At 37.8% G+C, this 19,547-nt stretch overlaps 1 long non-coding RNA gene across 1 annotated transcript in view; it reads left to right on the top strand.

The window, feature by feature from the left end:
* LOC144194824 (uncharacterized) overlaps positions 1 to 1,498 on the top strand; it is a 58,264-nt gene extending 56,766 nt beyond the window's left edge. The window contains exon 3 of the long non-coding RNA XR_013325995.1: positions 1,445 to 1,498. This is a non-coding gene — a long non-coding RNA (uncharacterized LOC144194824). The remainder of the gene's footprint in view (positions 1 to 1,444) is intronic.
* Positions 1,499 to 19,547: the final 18,049 nt, after the last annotated feature.

Raw genomic sequence — 19,547 nt, 5'->3', positions numbered from 1 at the left:
AAAAAAAAAAGCAATTTGGTCGGCAACGTAGCGGCTGAATGGAGCCAAGGAAGGACAATACGTCGTTTCTCATTAGCGCTAACGCTATAGCCGCTACGGAGGCGGACGTAGAGGCCGACGCCACTCAAAAAAACAGCCTCGGTTCTGAAAATTGACTCACCCCGGAGGTCAAAAACACGATGGATGCTAAAGTCTTACCTACAAATAAAATACGCCCACCCGTATACGGTCGTAAAACCCTCACAAAAACGAACATACACAAAGATGCTAACTTATAGCTAGCAAAATGATACACACATATTTTCCTGCTGACTTTGGATGGTTCATACGGCGGGTGTTCCCGCAGTGACAGGCATATGATTGACAGGTAAGCGCCGGCGCCGTTTACAGCTTTGTGTTCTCCCTGGGCGGCAAATCCCACGCCGTCCTTGACCCCCCCTCCCAGTACTGCACCTGAGTCGCATATATTTGGATTAAACGGTACTGTGAACAAAAATGGTGAACTCAGGATGCAATATTTTTGGTTGACATTTTTGAACACTGCTAGTATTTTTGAGGAAGAGGCTCTAGGTCTACTTGGACATCTCTGTTCGACTAGAGCAGGGGTGGGTAAACTTTTAGGCCCGGGGGCCAGATTGAGTTTAGAAATGTAACAGATGGGCAGGGTCAGCATAAGATACGATAAATGTAAAAAAGTGCATCCGTTAAAAGTACATATGAAACATAAACAGGAAAAGGGACTTAAGTATTAATATATATTCATCACTTATTATTCAAGTAAAAAGTATAAAGTACAAAGTAAAATGGAATGTATTAAGAGATATTAAAATTGTATTTAGAAAAAGATAGAGGGGCTGTAAAACACGAAAAAATAAATAAGAGTGGACACAGCTACTGCCACTGGCTTCCGCCTGACGGCGCCATCTTGGGAAAAAAATAAAATAAAATAAAACAAAATAAAAACTAATCATAATAATAATTTTAAAAAATAATAATAATAAAAACAACAATAATTTTAAAATAATAATAATAAAAATAATATTAATAAATTATTAATAATAACAATAATAATAAAAAAAGATGATAAAAAAATGATAAAAATGATAATAATAAAAAAAGATGATAAAAAAATAATAAAAATGATAATAATAAAAAAAGATAATAAAATGATAAAATAATAATATTGATATAATAATAATAATTAAAATTGTCATTTAAAAATAGATAGAGGGGCTGTAAAACATGAAAAACCAAATAAGAGTGGTCACAGCTACTGCCACTGGCTTCCGCGTGACGGCGCCATTTTGGGGAAAAAAATAAATAAAAAACATTATTTTTACAACGTCGGCGGGCCGGATTTAAAAGCCTAACGGGGCCGTATCTGGCCCGCGGACCGTAGTTTGCCCATATCTCTCACTAACCACTCGTCCATCGTGTATTCCAGAAGTCAAGAAAATGAAACTGCACAGGGTGCCGGATTAAGAAGCCATACTGGGCCATGCTTTCCTAGAAACCATCTAAGAGTTTTCCATCAAGGATGATTGACTGCATTGTCAAGAAACAATCAACAACATCAAAGACCTCATGTGGAGAAAGGGGCGGGCTTGCAGGGGCTGCCACCTTAACTGCAGGTGAGGGTTCTCGGGGTCCCGCTGGGTGCCGGATGGCGGGTTGGGGGTGCAGTGTAGTATATTTTTTTTGCTTTGCTCCAATGTGGCGTCCGGAGGGGAATGTGGCGGCTTCTGGTGGCGAGTAGATAGCGGGGGGTTGAATGTCAGCGACACAATCACACGCTGAGGGCACCTTCCCGCAAACTGTCAATCAGTAACCGTGAGAGCATCTTCAGCCAGAAGGGTCTCGGTGTTGGGGGTGGAGAATCGGCAACAAAAACAGCCCAAAGCTGCACTTTGATCACTAAATCACATCAAAGACACAACAAAGGTAATGAGCAGAAGTCATTAGAAAAAAGATATTTTTGACTGGGTTGAGTGGTTAGGGCAGGGGTGTCAAATATACGGCCCGCGGGCCAGATCCGGACCGCTAGGCTTTTTAATCCGGCCCACCGACGTAGTCCAAATAAACAAATGTTTTTTATTTATTAATTTATTTTGTTTTATTTTTTTCCCAAAGATGGCGCCATATTTTTTATTTGTTTCACTTTGTATTTTTTTCACCAAATAATTGAATTCAATTTTTTACCACTATTATCTTGCCAAAGGCTATTTGAATAGTGCTGTTTTTTTGTAAAAGAACGTAGATTATCGCCATCTGGTGGACAAAAACAATATTTTAGGTCTACTTTTATACGTTAACAGCTGTGCAGGGGATTTTTTTCACCTGTAGAGGCCAGTGTTTCACCGGGATGCGTGTATTTTGCTTCAGTTTTTGGTACAAAATTTGTGCGTTATACTTCGATTAAATACGGCATCTAGTAAAAATGTGTTTGCTCATATTATGATCAAAATATGACAATACTATCCTTATTACAACCATAATTTTTACAAAAAAAATGTACTTAAAAAATCCTGTACAATAGTTACGATTTACACAATTTGAAATGAATAAAAACCCTATAAAATACAGGAAAAACATATAATGTGACAGATATGGCAACCTCCTCTGTGCAGTTTGCATGTTCTCCCCAGGCTTACGTAGGTTTTTTCTCCGAGAAGTAAAAAAGTTTCCTATTATTCGTCGGTCATGTCCATACATTTTGATCAATTTTGTGCATTTTGATCGCACACAGTTGGATGACAAATAGTTTAAAGTGGACGCCCTGGGCAGTACATTTGAAAACAAATACATCAAAATGTGGACATTCTTTGGCCAATTCGGTGCTGGGGGAGATTAGCTAGGAAACAAGATGGAATTTAATATACCGTATTTTCACGACTATAAGTCTTAAATTTTCTCCAAAATAGACAGTGCGCCTTATAATCCAGTGCGCCTTATATATGGACCAAAACAGAAAACCAAAAACCACCACTGTCGGATATTAAAAAAAACACAAAAAACGCCTGAACTGAAACAATAATGTGAAATATGCAGATGCCATCTTAGTTTACAAAATCTTCCATCATGTAGCTCCTCCCCCACTGCAAGATTATATACCAAAAAAATCCAAAATGGCTGGCTCTAAAGGTGACTGTGTAGTGAGTGCTTCATACCTGGAAGTCAATAGCAATTACCGTATTTTCACCACTATAAGGCCCACTTAGAAGTCTTACATTTTCTCCAAAATAGACAGTGCGCCTTATAATCCAGTGCGCCTTATATATGGAAAAAAATTCCATTCATTTAGGGTGCGCCTCATAATGGGGTGCGCCTTATAGTCGTGAAAATACGGTAGCCATTAATAAAAATAAAAATGGTTTCAAAGTTGATAATGAAGCTGCCACAACAAAGTTTTTTTCAAGCCTTCCACAGAAGTAAAACAATACGTGGCGGCTGTTTGGATGATTTAATGTCAAGTCCAATCAGAGTGAGAGCGCAGATCCATATAATAGATCTCCTCGTTATTACCACTGGGAGATGCAGTCGGCGGCGGCATCGGCGGCGGCGTCGAGGCTTCCAGCTGCGGCGCCAAAAAAGCGCCTCATCACGTCGCCGCCATTGCTCAATTGCATGTTTATCATCCATGACATTGGCGGAATGTTTTTTATCGGGATTGCTCCTCATAAAAAGAGCCATTTGATAAGAGTTGAGCCGGGATTTGAGTCCATTAGCCAAATTACCAGAGACCGTTGGACCCCCCAAACCCCGCCCCCCCAAACACGAGTCCACGTCTTCAATCTGATGCTCAGCATGAGACGAGAGGCGGGAAATGGCGAGTTAGAAACGAAAGGGAGATAGATGATAGGCCGGATTTGTCGTCTTTTAGATAGCGGTTAGCGCTAGATATGGGCAAACTACGGCCCGCGGGCCACATCCGGCCCACTAGGCTTTTTAATCCGGCCCGCCGACGTTGTCCAAATAATGTATTTTTAATTTTTTATTCCCCAAGATGGCGCCGTTACGCGGAAGCTAGTGGCAGTAGCTGTGTCCACTCTTATTTTTTTTTTTGTGTGTTTTACATAATACTTAATACATTCCTTTTGACTTGACTTTGTACTTTATACTTATTACTTTAATGAGGGATGAGTATGTTAATACTTGAGTCCTTTTTTCGGTTTATGTTTCATATGTACTGTTAACGGATGCACTTTTTTACATGTATCGTATCTTCAACAACATAAGTGCACAAATAACAACAAATAAACAAACTGATAAATAATATATTAATAAGTAGTCAACAAAATAAATAAATCGTAAGCCAATGACTACAATCTGTATGTATCATTTGGAAAAAAATGAATCAAATGGATAGAAAAATACATTTATATCAATTTATTTCCAAAACATTTTCATTTATATTCATATTTATAGTATTTACAGCCTTTATTGTATAATGTTATCAATTTTTAGTGCAAATCCGCTTTATTCCAAACCTTTTTAAATGCATTTTAAAGGATTTGACATAAAACTTGAGCTGGGAAACAGCGCCCTCTTGTGTCCAAGCATGATTTTGATATTTAATGGCACAACGGTTGACTGCTGCTCACTAGTGGACACAAGTGGAACTGTTGTCGCATATTAGCTCTCATACCACAACACTTGACTGCTGCCTACTAGTGGATGGGTGTGGAAATGTAATCGCCTATAAGCTCTCATAGCACAACACTTGACTGCTGCCAACTAGTGGACGGGAGTGGAAATGTAATCACCTAAAAGCTCTCATTGCACAACACTTGACTGCTGCCAACTAGTGGACGGGAGTGGAAATGTAATCGCCTAAAAGCTCTCATTGCACAACACTTGACTGCTGCATACTAGTGGACACAAGTGGAAATGTAATCGCCTATTAGCTCTCATAGCACAACACTTGACTGCTGCATACTAGTGGACACAAGTGGGAATGTAATCGCCTATTAGCTCTCATAGCACAACGCTTGACTGCTGCCAACTAGTGGACTGGAGTGGAAGTGATGTCGCCTATTAGCTCTCAGAGAACAACACTTGACTGTTGCCAACTAGTGGACAGGAGTGGAAGTGCCATACCCTATTACAGGGGTGGCCAACCCGCGGCTCGCGAGCCGCATGCGGCTCTTTGCCCGGTTTCATGCGGCTCTTACGTCCATATCAAAGTTTGTATTTGTGTTTTATTTGCGTGTGCGCTTCGCTTGAGTTCAATACGGTATTTTCGTCAAATGCACATGTGCTTGGGATGAAAACACCTCAAAGTTTCCCAGTAGGAGCAAGGTCATTTGAGTAAACGTTTTTAACAGAGTGGGAGAGCTCCCGTGAACCAGAAGCGACAATGAACGGCGTCGCGCACACAAAAAGTATCCCAAAGATCGAGCGTCGGCTGAAAAAGCCACACCCCCTGCGAGGCAGACCAAGGCGAGAGTGCTCAGCCGGGAGCAGGCCAATAGGAGAGCGAGGTGTACACCCACGTGGTGGGCGCGCTAGTTAAAAGCCATTCATAATAAATGACAGCTCACAAGGAGCGAATGTTGCGCAAAAATAGGCTCTGATTTTATGACAGAAGTCCCACTAAGTAACATGCATAGTAAAAGAAAAACGCTATTGTAAATTATTATATTTTTGTTTGTGGACTTGGTTGAACTGAGAGTTTGTCTGTGTGAGACAGTGCACACAATGTTCATTGTTGATAATGACTGGCCTGTGCTGTTAGTACTGTAGGAGTCAATTTATGTCATTACTATTCTGGTGTGTGACATTTACAATAAATCTGTGTGATGTGGCTCTTTGCGGTAACACGGTAAAAAATGTGGCTCTTGGTCTCTGACTGGTTGGCCACCCCTGCCCTATTAGATCTGAGAGCGCGACACCTGACTGCTGCCTACTAGTGGATGGGAGTGGAAGTGTCGTCTCCTATTATACATTTCCACATTTTCACCAAAAAAACACATTCCGATTTTTCCAACAAAATAACTAGCAAAACCAGCAATCGTATTAATCATCCGACATTTTTTTAAGTCCGCAGATTATTTCTAGTCGTTCACATTTGGCGTCCTCGAAGCAGACGGCGTGTGTCAAGTAGGCCCAAGCAACGCGTTAAGGTCTTGCCGAGTGTGATTACACGATGACGCCCTTTTCCAGATGAAAACTTTCATGAGTTGGAGGCGGAGAATGACTCTCACAACCTTTAAGGCAAAAAATAGAAGGTGCAGATAATGTCAGCATACTTCACAAAGGCCAATGAACGAAAAGCTGCCTGCCACTTAATTGTCACGGCACAGCTGATGATAAGAAGGCAAATATCACCATAATCAGCATATTACTTATTGGCTACCCGCGGAAAAACCAAATGATGAACTCCTTCACCTTTGCCAGAGGTAGGCGTCCAATCCAAGGGGGATTGGAACTTTCACCGTGATTATTCACCAATGAGTTTTTAAACCGCAGGCTAGTTGATTTCCAACCCTTATTTCAAATATACGGCTCGCGGGCCGCATGTGGCCCGCTACAGGGTCTAATTTCGGACTGCCGAGTACTGTGTAGCTCAGGGGTGGGCAAAGTTTTGAATTAAAAAATTTGACAGATGGGCGGGGTCAGCACAAGATAGGATACATATAAAAAAGTGCATCCGTTAACAGTACATATGAAACAAACTGAAAGAAGGACTAAAGTATTAATATACTAATCACTCATCATTAAAGTAAAAAGTATAAAGTACAAAGTAAACTAAAAAGGAATGTATTAGGTAATATAAAAATGTCATTTAAAAAAGATAGAGGGGCTGTAAAACACGTAAAACAAAGAAGAGTGGACAGAACTACTGCCACCGGCTTCCGCATGATGGCGCCATCTTGGGGAAAGCAAAAATATATATCTATATTATTTGGACAACATACTCATACTCTACCAATTAGTACATATTAGCTTTCTTCCAAACTCAATTGCCAAAGTACCTCAGCAACCTTCCTCGTTAGTATAGTGGACAGTATCTCTGCCTGTCACGTGGAAGACCGGGGTTTGATTCCCTGACGGGGAGTATCAACTTTTAGCCTCTGCTTGGGTTAGGGTGTGTTTAAATACAAAATGGTTAGGGTTAGGGTGTGTTTAAATACAAAATGGTTAGGGTTTGGTTAGGGTTATGGTTAGAATTAGGGTGTGTTTAAATACAAAATGGTTAGGGTTAGAGTTAGGGTTAGGGTTTGGGTTAGGGTGTGTTTAAATACAAAATGGTTAGGGATAGGGGTTAGGGTTAGTGTTAGGGTTAGGGTTTGGTTAGGGTTTGGTTAGGGTTAGCGTTAGCGTTAGCGTTAGAGTTAGAGTTAGGGTTAGGGTTTGGTTAGGGTGTGTTTAAATACAAAATGGTTTGGGTATGTTTAAATCCAAAATAGTTAGGGTGTGTTTAAATACAAAATGTTTAGGGGTTAGAATTAGGGTTAGGGTTTGGTTAGGGTTTGGGTTAGGGTTAGGGTGTGTTTAAATACAAAATGATTAGGGTTAGAGGTTAGACTTAGGGTTAGGGTTTGGTTAGGGTGTGTTTAAATACAAAATGGTTAGGGTTAGGGTGTTTTTAAATACAAAATGGTTAGGGTTAGAGTTAGGATTAGGGTTTGGTTGGGGTTAGGGTTCAGGTTAGGGTTAGGGGTTGGGGTTAGCGGTTTGGGTTAGGGTGTGTTTGAATGCAAAACTTTGTCGAAAAAGATGCGGCCAATCGTAAAACCCCAATGAGGTCAACCAAAAAATTAAAACATCAAGACATTCTCTGAATGAATGTCTGTCCCAGATGACCATCCCATCATTCCGCAGAACAATAACTCCCTTTTCAATGTTTTTCAATGTGAAATAGACGACCTTTGACCCCCTCATTTACATACATACCCACATGGGTCTATTTGCCGGGACATATGGCGGATGTTTGAAGCGCCAAGGTCTGTATCTTCCCCATACAGTCGTCTCCGGGGAGAATTTGAGTCCCTTTCATGTGACATTCTCCAGGTGTCACTCTCCACCCCGCGTTATCATGGCCGCCGCCGCCGCCGTCATCGTGACAGCTTCAAGGCACCAGAAATAAAAAGCCAAACTCCAAAGCTGGGCTCAAAGTGTTTGCCGGGGAAACGTGAGTGACGTTTGCTTTATGCTAAGGCGCCGAATGAGACGCCATTGTATTGTTTAATAAAAGGCCATGTGGTAATTTGTTGTTATCCACGAGTAATTCGGGGATTAGTTTTTCTCAGGTGGTGGGAATGGGGATTTTTTAAGTACCTGTCAAGGCATTTTGGGACTATGTAAACATGTTGGTGGGTGTACAAGGGGAAATTGTGGTAAAGTTGAGATTGGGTTTTTGACAAAGATTTTTGAGAGGTCGCAGATTTTTGTCAAAATGGGCCAATCCATAACCTGAAGTATTTTTGTTTCAAACTCTGTCACCTAGAGATGGAATGTCAAGTTTTTTCTTATCAAAGTTTTAGCAACGAGATGGAATAAAAAATGGATGACATCATTTTTGACGTCGACCTAACTTTGGGTTCATGTGATGTAGAGATTTTATTCTTTAATTTTATGGCTTTTTCTACCAAGATGACTGAAATGTATTAATATTGGGCAAAAAACAATTTTGTGGTAAAACAAGATTTGTTTTGCCAAAAGTTGATGCCCATAAAAAAAATTTGGTACATTCTAAATGAATTATAAGCAACAAAATCACTTGAATCTTGTAATATTACGATTTGAGTTTGGTAATATTATAATTAGAATTTTGTAAGATTATAATTAGAATTTAGTTATATCACAATTTCAATCGTAATATTACAATTTGAATCTTGTATTATTACAATTTGAATCTCGTAATATTACAATTTGAATTTTGTAGTATCATATTTTGAATGTTGTAATATTATCATTTGATTTTTTTAATATTATAATTGGAACTTTGTTATATCACAATTTGAATTTTGTAATATTACAATTTCAATCGTAATATTACAATATGAATCTTGTAATATCACATTTTGAATCTTGTAATATTATCATTTGAATTTTGTAATATTATATTTAGAATTTTGTAATATGACAATTAGAATTTTGTAATATTACAATTTCAATCGTAATATTACAATTTGAATCTCGTTATATTTCAATTTCAATCTTGTAATGTTATAATTTGAATCTGATATCATAATTTGAATCTTGTAATATTACAATTTGAATTTTGTAATATCACATTTTAAATCTCATAATATTACAATTTGAATATCTAATATTACAAGATCAACTTATTGTTGAAATGAATTGAATCTAATGCTTTTTATAATATAATAAACGTATAATGATATTTAAAGCTTCAACACAAAGCTTGTTTGTATTTTCCATTTCCATTTCAATCTTGTAATATAACCATTTTCATCTCTGAACATTAATATTATAATATATGTCTTTGCAGGTGACTCCATATCAACAAAAGGTTACAAAAATGAAGCTTTTCAACCTCAAAGGAAAGACTTGACAAGCAACTTTAACAGGTCAGTTATGTCTTCACCACATTTTAATTGTTAAATGAATCAGAAGTGCATATTAAAAATGAGTATAACTATTAAATGTGAAAAAATAGATCATATAATGCTTTAATATAATTTCCATTTAATCCCCACAATTAAATTTTACGTTAATTTGCGTTAATCTTACTATCAACAGAATACAAACATATTTTTTCGAAATCTACAACATGCATAGCTGAACGATTACTGCCACCCGCAGGCCTGGAGTGGAACAACCACATTTTTTTCGTACAAGGTGATGTTCTGTAAGGCTAACCTCAAATGTCTTGTCTAATTTTTACCGCCATAACGACACAAAACAGCCCTTAAACTTCGATTAGCTCGCGTTCATTCAAAGAAAAACGCAGTTTCGGAAACTCGGCAACGATGAAGACTTCAAAGAACGTGTAAACAAGAAAGCGGCAGGATAAGAACTTTGTTACGACGTAGTACAATGCCGTTGGGGGCTTTTGAGCTTCGCCAAATCGAGGACTTCAGGTGATATGCGAAAAAATGGGGCGGGGCGGAGGATTTCCATAATTTGGTCGGCATTTTCTACGTCGGGATCGAATGAAGAATGTGAACGGAAGAGATTACGACAATTTTTAGGGAGTTGGAGGGATTGCTTCAGAAGCTTTATATTTCTCTTTTGGGAAGTGGTGTAGAATTGGGGGACGTAACGAGTATCTGGCAACAAAGAGTTTCCTGGAAAAGTGGAAGAAATGCTTAAAAATGTTGAATTTTGTTGTTTGTTTTCGGGATTTTGTTGGTTTTGGGATTAGACATTGGCTGTTAGATTTATTACTTATTTATTGACTATTTATCAGTTTGTTTGTTGCTGTTATTTGTGCACTTCTCTCGTTATTTATGTTTTGATTACTTTTTATGTGAGTACTTATTTATTACTCATTTATCTAATTAACTTATTTAAATAAGTAATCACATAAGTAGTCAACATAAATAAGTAGTTAATAATACAGTACAGCATTCACATATGCATATAACTGTGTTAAATATTTACACATCTTCATATCGTATAGGCCATATGTGGCAAAGTGGCGGCCCGCGGGCCAAATTTGGTCCGCTGCATCATTTTGTGTGGCCCGGGAAAGTAAATCATGAGTGCTGACTTTCTGTTTTTAGGACAAAATTCAAATGATGATTATAGATGTATATTAAATTTCCTGTTTTTCTCCCTTTTAAATCAATAATTGTAATTTATTAATCATTTTTCTGTGTTTTTAGTTCAAAATTAATTTTGTAACATCTAAAAATATATTTTAAAAAGCTCAAATAAACATTGTATTAGATCTATTAAAAAACTGAATATTCAGGGTTTTTAATCCAGTTCTTTTAATCCATTTATAAAAAAAAAATCTAAATATGATATCTAAAATGGTCCGCCCCACATGAAATCAAGTTGACTTTCTGTTTCAGGATCAAATTAAAATGAAGAGTATAGATGTATATTACATTTCCTGATTTCCCCCTCTTAAATCGATAACTTACATTTTTTAATCATTTTTTCTGTGTTTTTAGTTCAAAAATCATTGTGTAAAATCTAAAAATATATTTAAAAAAGCTCAAATAAACATTGTATTAGATCTATTAAAAAACTGAATATTCAGGGTTTTTAATCCAGTTCTTCTAATCCATTTATAAAAAAAAAATCTAAATATTATATCTAAAATGGTCCGGCCCACATGAAATCAAGTTGACTTTCTGTTTTAGGATCAAATTAAAATGAAAAGTATAGATGTATATTAAATTTCCTGACTTTCCCCCTTTTAAATCAACAATTGACATTTTTTAATCCATTTTTTCTGTGTTTCTAGTTCAAAAATAATTTTGTAAAATCTAAAAATATATTTAAAAAAAGCTCAAATAAACATTGTTTTAGATCTACCAAAAAAACTGAATATTCAGGGCTTTTAATCCATTCATAAAAAAAGAAAAATCTAAATATTATATCTAAAATGGTCCGGCCCAAACACCAGGAGTGTTTATTGCACTGGTGTCAAAGTGGCGGCCCGCGGGCCGAATTTGGCCCACTGCATCATTTTGTGTGGCCCGGGAAAGTAAATGATGAGTGCCGACTTTCTGTTTTAGGATCAAATTAAAATATTATAGAGTATAGATGTATATTAAATTTCCTGATTTTGCCCCTTTTAAATCAATAATTGTTATTTTTTTAAATCCATTTTTGGGTGTTTTTAGTTCAAAAATAATTTTGGGAAATCTAAAATAAACATTGTTTTAGATCTATAAAAACTGAAAATTCAGGGCATTTAATCCAGTTCTTTTAATTAATTGATAAAAAAAAATCTAAATATTATATCTAAAATTGTCTGACCCACATGAAATCGAGTTGATATTAATGCTGCCCGCGAACCAACCCGAGTTTGATACCCTTGCTATAGACACAAAAACATCCTACTTTGCGGATGATCAATTTTCGTAACCATATCGAGTCTACCCACAAAATTTGAGGGAATACTGTATTGCATGCTTGACTAGTTTCTCTGTTAAAACCACCCAGAGGCGCCTCCCTATTTGAAAGAAACTCAACTACACAAATAAATTGAAAATGTCGGTCACACAAAACACACAAAGACACACACAAACACACACACACATCTAATTTGTTTGTTATATGCCTTCAGACATCGGTGCGGGCTAATAGGTTTTTTTTTAGCGTGAAGGTAATGTGTCACAAGTGCAAATCCCAACGGCAATACCGTGTGTCTGGCCGCCATTTCAGCTCACTCCATCATGCTCTTTTCCCCCCACAAAATGCTCAGTCTTCTCGGGGGGAGGGGCAAGGGCAGGATTGTACCTGCCCCCAGGTGTCCATCAGTTTCCCAGATAATGCCGGACGGCAATTTCCAGGCGCACAATTGTGTTTGTCTGGGTTTTATCGTCTGTTTGTAGTTGTCTGTTTGAGTGTACCGTAGTTGCCCGACTATAAGGCCCACTTAAAAGTCTTACATTTTCTCCAAAATAGACAGTGCGTCTTATAATCCAGTGCGCCTTATATATGGAAAAAACAGGAAAACCAAAAACGAAAAACCACCACTGTCGGATATTAAAAATAGACAAACGCCTCAACTGAAAAAATACTGTGAAATATGCAGATGCCATCTTAGTTTACAAAATCTTCCATCATATAGCTCCTCCCCCACTGCAAGATTTTATACAAAACAATCCAAAATGGCTGGCTCTAGAGGTGACTGTAAAGTAGTGAGTGAGTGCTTGATACCTGGAAGTCAATAGCAATTACCGTATTTTCACCACTATAAGGCGCACTTAAAAGTCTTAAATTTTCTCCAAAATAGACAGACAGTGCGCCTTATAATACAGTGTGCCTTATAATCCAGTGCGCTTTATAATCCAGTGCACCTTATAATACAGTGCGCCTTATAATACAGTGCGTCTTATAATACAGTGTGTCTTACAATACAGTGCGCCTTATAATACAATGCACCTTATATATGGAAAAAATGTCATTCATTGAGGGTGCGCCTTATAAAGCGGTGGGGCCTTATAGTCGTGAAAATACGGTATGTGCTAATGCTAACCGCTAAATGCTGTCTGTTACGTTAGCACTTCAAACGAGAGGCGGGAGACAAATCAAAAGGTGGGATTGTTAGAGGGTTTTTTTTGTTTTTTTGCTGGAATCAGAGACACTACTTCCACTTTTCTTCTGCCTGTGTGCACCATGTCATCTTTAATCACCGTCACTGACATCAGGAAGCTTTTTCATTCGCCGCACACGCTTTTTGATACACTCGTTACTTGACATGTGGGTTTTGCTTCCGTCTGTAGAGGAGAGGCAATCATTTCTGTTTGTGGAAAGCGACTGAAAAAAATAGGCGCAAAATATTTGGATGATTTTGGGGGCGTTTTTTGGTGGGTTTTTTTTTAATAAAATGAGATTGTAGGTTTTTTCGGAATGTATTCAAGTTTAGATGCAGGCTTGTTTTATTCCAAATATATATATTTTTTTAATTTGAAAAGTCGAAATTAATAATGACTATCCGAATTTGGGCAAGGTTGTTTTCATACTGTAAAACATGTGTCCAAGTGGCGGCCCGGGGGCCAAATTTGGCCCACTGCATCATTTTGTGTTGCCCGGGAAAGTAAATCATGAGTGCCGACTTTCTGTTTTAGGCTCAAATTAAAATATTATAGAGTATAGATGTATATTACATTTCCTGATTTTCCCCCTTTTAAATCAATAATTGTCATTTTTAATCATTTTTTTCTGTGTTTTTAGTTCAAAAATAATTTTGTGAAATCTAAAAATATATTTAATAAAAAAGCTAAACTAAACATTGTTTTAGATCTATTAAAAAAAACGGAATATTCAGGGATTTTAATCCTGTTCTTAAATTTTAGTTTTTGTTAGGGGTAGTTTCTTCTATTCTGTGCAATATTTGGGAAATTTATACTGGTAGTAATAGTCCTTAAACGTGTAAAAAAAAAACTGCATGATTTTTTTTGTTTAACTGTAGTTGACACATTTGATCCAGTTTGATAAATATTGTAAATTTCAATTAAAACAATTACCGATCAATTGGAATTTAGACCGTCCTTGAATTTCTTCGTAATTACTCAAAGCTTTTTGCTCAAATCAATGGTACGGCTTATATGCGCATAAATTAAACATGATATGCACGAAACGCCATAATCCAAAACAATGTGGCCATCATTTATATCCAAATAGAGTCAAAATAAACAGATAAAATGCTTTAAAAAATGTATTTAGACGTCTATGAATGAAATTCAAGAAAAAATAACCCTTATTTTATACCCAAAGGCGGCTTATATGCGAGTAAATACGGTAATAATAAAGATAAAAGCTTATTGTGGCAGTTGTTAACAATAATTGAGAAAGAGTGTGAGTGGCTACATCAGTCAAGATAGCTGAGTGAGTGTTTTGACATGGATTGGTCGCCTCTGTGTGTGTGTGGGGGGGGGGGGGGCTTGGGGGGGGGGCAGTTACCAATCTGATTACTGGCCAATGTCGATACCAAATAGGGAGATGTGAGGAAGTGTCCCCGCTGAAGTGGAAAATGAACATCTCTGACCTCATCAAGCCTTCGGAAGCCTCTCCATTCACTAATTAAGATTGAGCAAAGGAAGCAACGTCGGCCATCTTTGTCGAAACTAATCAAGTGCAGCTCACTTGCCTTCGCCTCCGCTGCACTTTTTGTCCATAAAGTTGATCGAGTTAGGTAAAGAGGAAAAGACTTGAGTAGAAGACGGCCTAGCTAACTTTCCAAGTTTAGTCAGGGTTGGGGAGACCAATCTTTAATAAATCCATGCGGCTGTAGTTGATGGTAAAGTCAGGTATTGATGGAAAGACACAAAAAACACATTTTTCGCTCAGGGTACCGCCATCTGACTCCAGGGATGATAAACTAGACCAGGGGTGGGCAAAGTTTTGAGCCCGGGTGGGGGCCATATTGAGTTTAAAAATGTGACAGATGGGCGGGGTCAGCACAGGATACGATACATATAAAAAAGTGCATCCGTTAACAGTACATATGAAACATAAACAGGAAAAAAAGACTAAAGTATTAACATACTCATCACTCATCATTAAAGTAAAAAGTCTAAAGTACAAAGTCAAGTAAAATTTTTAAGGGTACATCTTATACAAGGATGCGGCTTATATGCGAGAAAATACAGTATATGTTCATCAACATGCAAATTCCTTCAAAATAAAACATTTCTACTCCCCTATTAAAATATAAAGGTTCAAATTATGAATCTGGTGCGTCTTATACGAACAAAAATATCAAATTCTAAATTTTAAAGTAGTTTTAAGGGTGCGACTTATATACGAGAATGCGGCTTATATGCGAGAAAATACGGTATATGCTCATTAATATGAATATATTCTTTAATGTGTGCTATCCCTTAATAAATAAATCAAACTTAAGTAATGATACGTCATTTACCCTTGGAAAAAAACGACCAAAAACTGGTTAAACTAGAAAACAAAAAAAAATCTGATGTTTTCTGTACACCAAACTCGTTATTCCCAATTAAACTTCCCTAAATCCATCCTCAAGTCTACACAGTTAGCATGCAGCCATTACTACTTTCCATTAATACTGCATCAACCAACGCAGCCCTTTCGAGAGCAGTTTAATCCACCGGCATCTCTCTTTAAATATTCCACAGCCAATTTGCGGAGGCCCATTTTGATTTACAACGCCAAGAACGCCGGCGAACATACTTGCGCCGCCTCTACGGGTTGTGCAATTAGCTCGACAAATAGCCCGTCATTCCTAGCCAGCATCACGTCATCCTGGCCAAGGACTCGCCTTGAAAAAAACGGGTAAAAACCTCAGTTTTTCGTACTTGGAAGTCAAGGAATGGCGCCATCTTGTGACCCAGATGCTAATTTATCGGAAAAATGAGAAATCCCGCCAGACGTGACATGGTGGAGGTCAAAATTAGCGGTGGAAAAACATGGCGTACGCAGGAACCTTGAAGAAGGTGCCCTTTGTCCAATGAGAAATAAGGGAAGATCAGTTGCCGGGTAGAATTTACAGCTGTAGTGTTAAAGTGCAAGTCGCATGACAACCGGGAATGGCGCTGAGTGCCCGAGGTGGTCGGCGTACTCCGTTGCCGTACTCCGTCGCCCCCGTGAAGGTCATGACGGCGAGTGGCCCTCGGAGCATCGCCGAGTCGGTGTTTACCGACTGTTTTTTTCCGAAAGCCAATTACGTGGTGGCAAGCGCGGTGCCAGTCAAAGACGCCAACGCCGGTGGGCCTCGTGCCACTTACTCGGGCGTCGGAGGTTAGCGTGCGACTTCTTTTTTAATGGCCAATTTGCCACATTTTTATCTTTTAGGATTTCATACTTGGACGTTAACAACTTGTAGGAACAAATGTGGGTTGGAGCATAGGCAAAAAGAATGTTTTGGCGGGTTTTTTTCTTTAGCTTGCTGTGTATACAAAAGAAATTGACTGTGCGACTTGAAAAAAATGGAGATGGCAGTAAATTTGTGCCGGTTCAAAAAAAAGTAAAAATGTGTTTTTGATTAGATCAGATTAGATTAGACTGGATCAGAATTGATTTGATTACATTAAATTACATTACATTGGATTACATAAAATTAAATTACATTAGATTACATTCAATTAGATTACTTTAGATTATATTATATTAGATTACATTATATTACAGTACATTGGATTACATTAGATTAGATTACATTATATTACATTAAATCATATTACATTAAATTATCTGACATATTACATTAAATTATATTACATTACATTAGATTACATTAGACTAAATTACATTATATTAGATTTGATTGATTAAATTAGATTGCATTATATTAAATTAAATTGCATTAGATTAGATTACATTATATTAGATTAGATTGCATGATCTTAATTTACATTACATTAGATTCGATTACATTATCTTAATTTACATTACATTACTTTACATTAGATTACATTGCATTAAATTATATTAGATTAGATTAGATTTACATTATATTACATTAGATTACATTAGGTTACATTAGATTACATTACATTACATTACATTAGATTACATTAGATTACATTAGATTAGATTACATTGGATTAGATTACATTGGATTAGATTACATTAGATTGCAATACGTTAGATTACAATAGATTAGATTACATTAAATTACTTTATATTACATTAGATTACATTATATTAGATATGATTGATTAGATAAGATTCATTAGATTACATCACATTAGATTAGATTAGATTTTAGAATACACAGGTTTATATTAATTTATTTGAAAATTACGTAATATTAGAGTTTAAGAAAAATACTGTAACTTTCCTTAGCATTTTTCTTATAGCAGCCCATATTAAAGTACAGCCATATTTCACCGTATGGATCCATTATCCAACGCATGCTTGTTGACCATTATAGTGCACTGAATGCAAAGTGATTATAAAGCCGTCTTCATTTGAGTGAAAAATGTTCAGTAACGTCCGTGTTAATGTTGGCGGATTTGTATTCCGGAAACCCCCGAGGGTGCGGCGGCGGGTGATTTACGTGGGCTCGCGGACGCGGTGCACGCACGCTCTTACAAGTGTTTGGCTATTGATGATGACGAACGAGCGTTGGCGCTTGTCGACGCTTACTTTGGCTTTTTAGCTGACATCTAATGGCCTCGTCTTGACAGCCCCAAAAGACGATGGCCCAAGAAGAATGTCCATTCGTCCAAATGTGTCAGCTAAAGGCCGAGAGTCGGGTATATACGAGACAAATGTCCCCCTTGACTGTCCTTGTTGTGCTCATCCATCCACGGAGTCCCGGGACAACGGTGAACACCTGCCCGAGCCACTTTGCGTTGTTATTCAAGGGGTATTTTCTAAAAAAATGTCAGAAAATGAAAATGATTCTATTATGGAAAGAATTTGGTGGAAAAACAAGTGTCCCGGTCCACAAATTGGCTTTTCGAAAGTTTTGTTTCAGTTTTTGGTCGGCAGTTCTGGGGCCGTGGGTTCGATCCCGGGATGGTCTTCACTGTGTGGAGTTTGGTTGTTCTTACTATGATTACGTGGGTATACTTTGGGTAGTCCGGTTTAATCGTACATCCCAAAATTATGGCTGATTGAGAACTCTTAATTGCCCCGAGATTGGTTAGCCACCGAGTAGTTAGCTGGGATAGGCTCCAGCACCCCCTGCAACCCTTGTGAGGATAAACAGTTCAGAAAAAAAATAATGTTTTAGTTTTTTTTTTTCATTTTCAACATATTAACCTATTTTCCCATGAATTTTGCGCTTTTTGGGTTTATTTTAGAAAGAAAAAAGTCTGTGTTATGGCTCGGTGTTGTCCAATAGAATTCAGCCAATAAGGTTATACAGTAATCCCTCGATTGTAGCGATTAATGTAGACCAGACATGGCCATGATAAACAGAAAAAATGCAAAATAGGGTCCCCCGAATTAAAAAAAGTTTTTTTAAATAATAATAATAAGTTTTAATTTTTAAAAAAATATATAATATTTTTTCCATTTTTTAAAATAATATTAAAATATTTAAAAAAAATGAAATTAAGCATTTTTGAAGGGGAATCCCTACTTGGCAGAAATTCACTTATCGCGGGTGGTCCCGGTCCCCATTAACCGCGATAACCGAGGGAACACTGTACTTCACATCCAAAACAAACTCTCATCCTATTTCAAACCACCTTAAAAAGCAAAACAATCAAAACAAAACAGAAAAATACCCCTAAAAACCCCCTCTAGCCTTTATTATTTACCACCACTTCCCAATTTAGACATACACACAGAAGATATAAGGATCAAGAAAGCCTTTTTTACAGGTACACTGGTGTGTTTTCATTTTAACATGGCAGATAGGCCACTGTGTCCTTGACACCCAAGGAGATGGATGTAGCGCCGGTCAAAGGAAAGTCATTTATTTCCTTTGACCCGCTCGGTCAAGTGGATTGAAGTCGAGCCTTTTGATTTGCCCCCCTCCCCCTCTTCACCGAATCCACGCCGCCACCGCGCAATTACCGCAAACAGAGAGGGTGATGGCTCCAAGATTTTGTCCCGATAAGGGAGTCTATCTCTCGCATTCCCTCCTGTTGACAGTATTAAGCTATCACTAAGATTGGCGCTGCTAGCCGAGGGTCTTTGGGGGGGTGTAGGGGGGGTACCCCGCCACTCAAGGCCTGTCAGTCAACGCTTACCGCCACGTTCTTGTTTAAAAGCCGCGCAATTCCCGGCGGCCTCTTTAGGTGGCGCCGCTATGGTCTACACGGGTTGCCAGATTCGTTTTCAGTCTTATCAGGGGGAAAGCTGAGTATGTTCAGGGTAGAAGAAGGTAGAAAAGCGCTTAAGGGTTATTTGTCACTTACCGCCAAAGCTGGAAAGCGGGAAAAAAATGTCCGACGACGATACAGGTTTTTTTTTATCAGCTGACACGAAGGTGGGTTCAATGCAGTCACCGTTTTGGACGCTAA

This window comes from Stigmatopora nigra, chromosome 3 (assembly GCF_051989575.1).
Source record: "Stigmatopora nigra isolate UIUO_SnigA chromosome 3, RoL_Snig_1.1, whole genome shotgun sequence".
Classification (NCBI taxonomy): domain Eukaryota; kingdom Metazoa; phylum Chordata; class Actinopteri; order Syngnathiformes; family Syngnathidae; genus Stigmatopora; species Stigmatopora nigra.
This window is presented reverse-complemented; position numbering and strand designations above follow the sequence as displayed.